Source organism: Ictidomys tridecemlineatus, chromosome 3 (assembly GCF_052094955.1).
Source record: "Ictidomys tridecemlineatus isolate mIctTri1 chromosome 3, mIctTri1.hap1, whole genome shotgun sequence".
In the NCBI taxonomy this organism is placed as follows: domain Eukaryota; kingdom Metazoa; phylum Chordata; class Mammalia; order Rodentia; family Sciuridae; genus Ictidomys; species Ictidomys tridecemlineatus.
Genome location: NC_135479.1, coordinates 66,421,994 through 66,429,613, shown reverse-complemented (window position 1 = coordinate 66,429,613; position 7,620 = coordinate 66,421,994). Strand labels below are relative to the sequence as shown.

Here is a 7,620-nt window from a genome sequence, read left to right as displayed (position 1 = left end):
TTTCTTCTTTCATGTGTAGCTCCAGCTGTAGATGAACCAGGGAGAGCTGCATGTAATACAGCTGGTGTCCTAAGCCCACAACCCAAGGTGCTGCACCCCAAACTGAAGGGTCTTGCCCACCACATGACAGGCCACCACCTTCTCCTGGGCTGACTGGACCACACTGGAGACTTCTCCAACTGCCAGCTCCTGGAGCTGCAACCATTGGGAGACCTGCAGGGGACCTCCCTTTCCTATTGGTCTCCTGGTTCAGGGCCATCACTTAGGCTACCTGCCACTGGTTCCTATAGCTGTTCAGCATCAGGATCCAAAAAAGCAATGTGTAGGACTTCCAGCACTCTTCAGGCTCTGCCAACTTCCAGGACGGGGGTCACACGCTGGCCAGCACACAATACATCAGGTTCAGGCCAATCATGATGAAGGCCACAACAGAGATCACCATCAACATGCACCACTGGACCTCACTGAGCCAGCAGGCCAGCAGGGTCATAATGTTGGTGCATATCCTGCCTAACTTGCACCACCCAGAGAAGCCCACTTGCCAGGACACAGAGCCTATGGCAGGTTAGCTCAGGACATCCACTGGTGGCCAGCCAGGGGCTGGAGGGAGGACCACAGGCCCAAGCCTGATTAGGCCAAACGTGGCTTGATGCAGAGCCATGAGGCCTGAGGCCACATGAGGCAAGCAGGGAGGGAATACCTGGCTGAAGCCAGGTGGCTAAGGCCAGGGATTTCACCCCAAGCCCAACACACCTGGAAAAAGGATACACAGAAGCAGACATGGCAGAAGGAGCACCTGACTAGCGTATCTCTCTTCATTCTTTTATAAATTGAATTTCTAAAATATCATTACTATTTATAATTAAATCCTGGGATTCAATGAAAAGCACCTTCAAATTAACATCACTCTTTATAGAACTACAAAAATATCCTCAAAGAACAGAAGACCCCTGAATTGCAAAAACAATCCTGAGAAAAAGAGAAATTTTGGAGACTTCATAACACAAAGTTTCAAAACATACTGCAGAGCAACAGTAACAAAAATAGTATAGTCAGAGCATAAAAGTAGACATGTAGACCAATGAATTGAAATAGCATAGAAATGAACCCACACAACTACAGCCATTTTATTCTTGACAAAGTAACAGAACCACGTGCTAGAGAAAAGACAGCCCCTTAACAAAAAATCCTGAGAAAACTAAATATCTATATGTAGAAGATTGAAACTAGATCCCTACCTCTCACTTATGTCAACTCAAAATGGATCAAAAACCTTAAAAGATACCTTAAACTTTGAAAGGTATTGATCTTGCCCAGTCAGATGGCAATCATCAAGAATACAAAAAAGAAAAAAAGAAATAAATGTTGATGAGGATGTGGGGGAATTGAAACATTCACAAAATGTTGGTGAGAATTTAAATTAGTATAGCCATAGGGAAAACAGGATAGAGGTTCCTCAGGATACTAAATATAATACTACTTATTATACAGATATGCCATTCCTTGAAAAGATTAAAGTCAGCAAGCTATCCTATAGTTTATAATTTCTTGTAAATTGTAGCACAAGGGAAGTTATTAAATCAGACCAGGTGTGTATGTCAATACTTACATGAGTAAAGAAAATGTGATACACACACACACACACACACACACACACACACACACACACACATACACACACACACACAGAGTAGACATTATCCAGCCATAAAGAACAATAAAATCATGTCATTCCTAGGAAAACAAATGGAATAGAGATCATAATATTAAATAAAATAAGCCAGACACAGAAAGACAAGTATTACACAATTTCCTTCATATGTGAAATCAAGGGATGAAAAAACACATGAAAGTAGCAGGGAGATTTATTAGAGACAAGATTAGGCCTCCAGGACAATAGATTGGTATAAATTCTCAATGTTGCTAAATAAATTTGTGCATGATCACTTGGAGGAAAAAAGCACAGATAATATCAGCAACGAGATTGCTGGTACCTTTCTAAGTACAACGTCTTACACAGCTATACTAAAGCCAGGAGAGGGCATCCTGGCCTATCACTGGCTGTGCTGGAGTTAAGTAGACACTGGTCAACCTGCTTCAATGTTCCTGAGGATGAGGAAGGAGAAGCACTCTTCCTCTTTCTCCTTTTCTCTTTCATGTTATAGGAAGCTAACCTCGGGGCCCCAGTGCTTAGTAACTCCTTAAAACAACAGGATATGAAAAGAAGGGACAGATGAATTATAATGCAAATTTATTTTGTTTTCTTGAACCTTATATTCTGTTACCAGCCCTTTTCTTGCCATCCATATCTGCCTGTTATTTTAGCTGCTAAGAACTCTAACCATTCAGATCATCTTGTATCAGACAAATTAAGCTTCCATCTTCTCTCAAAGCCTATCATGTGTCACCTAGGCTTGTGTAATAACCATTTGATCCATAAAATTACCATATGTTGATGGGTTTATTATCTCCTATAGATTTGTATTTCAACAGAAGCTTCTGTAGAGAGAAACTTTCTTTTGAGGAAGTTAAGATAATATCAGAGCATCCCTGTTATCACAATGGAGAAGATGTACTAATGAGACAGAAAGACTACCCATTAGCAGCTAAAAAAAGTGTCTCAGAGAAGGGAAGAAGGAAGAGAGGATGAAAACATCAAGCTCTGACCCCAGCTGGTCCAAGCCACAAGGATAGTCCTTTAATAGCCCCTAGACATGACCAACCATAAAATATACCTTCTCTTGGACCAACAATCCCTCCTCACCATGACCATTATGCTAATAAAGACTTAGAAATCACTTTTCTTCAGGTTTGCTGAAGAAGACAAAATAGAGTTGGTTGGCCCCTTCCGGAATCCTATCATCCCATTAATCAATGATAGGGATAGATCAAGCCCATACAACCCTATGCAAGACACCCATTGACATCCCTTTCTTGGGACGACTCCTTCTTCAGGAGCTCGAGCTCTGCTTTCTTTCTGTTACTCTAATAAATCCTATTACTTTGCTCTTACCTTGTGTCCATGGATTTTACCCTTCAAATTTTGCAAGACAAAGAACCCTCCTGACATCCACACTCTGTGCTACACTAAGTGTGGTGAAGATAATTTTAACAATCCTCCATCAACACCCAGTAGATTGCTATCTAGTTTACCTGTAAAATCCAACAGACAGTTTAAGAAGTCTTTGAGTTAATTACATAGAAGCAAACAAACTTTTAAAAGACTGCCAAGAATGATAAACTGCTATAGAAAGCTGATTTCATGTTATGAAATCTTGAACACGTATATGTATGAATCTGCTTTGTGAAAAATGTATACAACACCAAAGATTTTTTTTCACCAAATAGAGTTACAAACAGTCCTTAAATGAACAGTTACATATCAAAAACAACCAGGTACAAGGTAATTAACATAAATGCGGGAAAGAGACATATACAAAACATTATTAGGGCTCAGAGGTCCACAGCAAACATTCAAATTCAGTTTGAGGGAAATAGTGCAAGACCTCACATACCACAATTGTGTGCCTAACTCAACACACAGGACTTCTTTGCATCTGCAATAAATGCCCCCATGATACTATAGAGCTGAAATTAGCACAGGACTAAGTTGCTCTGATTGCTAAGGAAGTTTTCAACTGTCTTGGATCACCTCAGGGTGCAGGATTCACCAGGATGCAGAATTTTCAGTTCTAAAATCAACACTGACCTAGTCAAACAGGGATAAGTGGTTGCCTCAAATCAAGACAATTATTTATCTTGAGCTTTGGGCTGGGGAAACAAAACATGATTACAATATGGGGGTTAGTTTTAATAAGGTTTGAAAAAAAAATAGACAACATAAAGAAGAAAGAGGAGTCATCATTAAGATATTCTAGAGTAGTTAGAAAGATAAGATGATTAATTGTCACAGGCATAAAAATCACTAACATATCTTTTTCATTCCTCAAAAGTGATACTGTGAAAATGTATTAGCCATGATGGAGGAAACCACAATATGAAGTAAGGAGTCAGAAGCAATTTAATGATGCAGCTGTGTTGAAACCAACATCCTAAATCAAAGGGTATTCATGTTAAAAATCATTCATTGGCTATATGTTTTTGTATTTCTAGGTGTTGTTTCTCATCTGCCATGACTTTAATCCATATATAAAAGTTCCTTTAGGAAAAGAAAAAAACATTCATTTTCTAGGTGTGAAATGCAAACACAGTGAGCACTTCATCATGTTTAAACAGGTAAATGGTGAATGCACTCAGAAGCCTGTCCAGCTACAGATAGAGTTTCACCATCCAGAACAATGGTTTTCTTGAAATTCTGAAATGGGAAATATCACAGAGAAGAGTATTTAAGTCTATAAAGAAATAGTATATAAACATATGTGTAATGGGGAAAAATAGGCTTTGGAATGACTTGGATGTATGTTATATTGATAGCTCTATCAGTCACTTGGCAGGAGACTTGGGGCAAGTTTGTCTCTGCATCTGCAAAGTGGGGATTTAAAAGGTAAAATCCCTGGTTCTCCACAGAGTATTCAACAATAGTTCTTTTCCTTTCATCCAAAGTACATGAGAAAGATACTTAAAAAAAAAAATATTGAAAGTTTTCTGGAAATAACTTTCAGAAAGGAGAAAAGTCTTTCTTTTAAAATAGTTATATTAAGGCAAAAAGTATCATACTAATTTTAAATTAAAAGCTATAAACAAGGAGCGCGGGAGGAGGAGGAAGCGCGCGGAGGGGGCGGGCGCTGCGCCGGGGGAGGGTCGCCGCCGCCACCGCCGCCGCCGCCGCCGCCGGGATCATCAGGCCGGAGCCGCATGGCCGAGCAAGCGGGCGGGCGGCCCAACTACGTGGAGCGCAAGAACAGCTTGAAGAAGGGCTCCCTGGTGAAGAACCTCAAGGACACGCTAGGCCTCGGCAAGACCCGCAGGAAGCCGAGCGCCAGGGATGCATCGCTGACACCCAGCACAGACGCCGAATACCCCTCCAATGGCAGTGGCGCTGACCGCATCTATGACCTCAACATCCCCGCCTTTGTCAAGTTCGCCTACGGTGGCCGAGAGGGAGGACGAGCTGTCCCTGGTCAAGGGCTCGCGCGTCACGGTCATGGAGAAATGCAGTGACGGCTGGTGGCGGGGCAGCTTCAACGGGCAGATCGGCTGGTTCCCCTCCAACTCTGTGCTGGAGGAGGCGGACGAGGCTGCCGCTGAGTCCCCGAGCTTCCAGAGCCTCCGGAAGGGCGCCTCCCTGAGCAACGGCCAGGGTGCCCGGGTGCTGCACGTGGTGCAGACGCTGTACCCCTTCAGCTCCGTCACCGAGGAGGAGCTCAACTTTGACAAAGGAGAGACCATGGAGGTGATCGAGAAGCCCGAGAACGACCCAGAGTGGTGGAAATGCAAAAACGCCCGGGGTCAGGTCGGCCTGGTCCCCAAAAACTACGTGGTGGTCCTCAATGACGGGCCAGCCCTGCACCCTTCGCATGCTCCGCAGATCAGCTACACTGGGCCCTTGTCCAGCGGGCGCTTCGCAGGCCGGGAATGGTACTATGGCAACGTGACGCGGCACCAGGCTGAGTGCGCCCTCAATGAGCGGGGCGTGGAGGGCGACTTCCTCATTAGAGACCGCGAGTCCTCGCCCAGTGACTTCTCCGTGTCTCTCAAAGCGTCAGGGAAGAACAAGCATTTCAAGGTGCAGCTCGTGGACAATGTCTACTGCATCGGGCAGCGGCGATTCCACAGCATGGACGAGCTGGTGGAGCACTACAAGAAGGCGCCCATCTTCACCAGCTAGCACGGGGAGAAGCTCTACCTCGTCAGGGCCCTGCAGTGACGCGGCGGCCTCCCAGGCCCCAGCTCCAGGGCCGCGCTTCCCCCTCGCCTCCCTCCGGAGCCCTGTGGTCGCCCACCCGGCCGTCCTTCCGCAGCTCCGCGTGCCAGGCACTCGTCCCGATCGGCCTCCTTAGCCCCTTCCCCTGCGCCACCCCAGGCCACCCCAGGCCCTCTCGGCCACGCCCAGCCCACAGCCTCCTGGCCCGCTGCAGAGGACCAAGGCAGAAGGGGCGTGTCTGTCCACCTCACTCCTTTTCAGCTGGAAACAGCCGCGGTCCGTTCAAATCGGTCACACTCAGAACTCCCCACTCAACGACATCGGGTGCAGTTGGGGGGCATCAGGCTGCGCTCAGTGTGTGAGTGAACCACAGCACACTCAGGATGAAATGGCCTGAGCTCTGGCTCCCTGGGCACAGGTGGCAGGGGCCCAGGGCCCACCCAGCGGCCCTCCTTCAGGGTCCTGGCTCCAGGCTGTGCAGGGAGCAGTTGCATTTGAGGATAGCAATACTGGAACGCTGGGTTGGTGGCGGTGAGGAAACTGCCCAGTGCCTTCGAGGCTGTGCTTGCAATAAAGAGAATTTCCGTGAGAGTCAGTCTACAGAAGAGGGAACCGGTGATGCAGAAAGACATGTTTTGGTAAATGACCCCCAGATGTGCCATCCGCATAGTGCTTTTTCCTCTCGCCCTTTGGCTTGTTTGAATTTCACAATTATGTATTTAATTCTCAAAGTAATATGTATCTGTAGCCGTTTGTTGACACTAATAACAGATGATTAAGGAAAACAGCTGATCTTTGGGGAAGGGGAGATACGAATACTTTATACACACTCACTATATATATATATATATATATATATATATATATATATATATATATATACATGTATAATATATATATAATTTGCTTTACAGGGAAATTTTTCAGGGTTTACAAAAGAATATGTGATTGGTAGTAAAAGACACAGAATGTTTATGAAAAAATTGCATTTTCTATTTTCTTTACATTTGAACTTCTTTATAGTTGAAATATACAGTCTTGAGATGGCACATTCCTACAATTGAAGAAGGGGTCTTGAGATCCCCTAAACTTGCATACCCAGTTTTTTGGATATTGTAATAAAAAAGAAGTATTATGAAAAAAATAAAAATAAAATAAAATAAAAGCTATAAACAGCTTTGGGCTTGAAAGTGAGTGTGTTACATGATCTCTTTACACCTGTGAGGGGATCTGGAATTTTCCACTATACATGAAATTTAGATGTTTTTCCTTGAACTTAGTCCTTAATATAAAAGTTGGTTTATTTTTCAAAGTTAAAGGGAAAATAAGTGTCCCCCATTAAAATGTGGGATACCTCTTCTTTCCAGCCTCTAAACATTTTCTCATATTTATTTTCAAAAATGTGCATTAAAACCTTAGGGATAGCTGAGAACTATTATAAATTCTGATTATCTCTCATCACAATACCCAGTCTTCTTCCTACACTGGGATTAGCAGGCCAAAGTCCATGGCTCTTGAGGTATTTAATGGGAAAATACAAGATTTAAGAAGATAACTTTCCTAAGATTTTTAATGAAGTTTTGTGATCAGACAAGCCTATTAAATGGGAGCACATTTAATGAGTACTTAAAAAGATTATTAACAGCCTAAATAATCAGTCCCCTTAGCCCCACACAAAAAATGTCAAACTAACAGGGTCATAATTTCCAGCAACACTGGTTACAGGTGCTCTGGTCTTTGCCGTTTTTTAATTCTTCCCCTTTAACTTGATTAAGACAGAAATAATAAGGAAATGT

General features: G+C 43.7%; 1 pseudogene; it reads left to right on the top strand.

Annotated features, from left to right (window-relative positions):
• Positions 1 to 413: 413 nt before the first annotated feature.
• LOC144375655 (cytoplasmic protein NCK2 pseudogene) lies at positions 414 to 6,632 on the top strand (annotated as a pseudogene).
• The last annotated feature ends 988 nt before the right edge of the window (positions 6,633 to 7,620 follow it).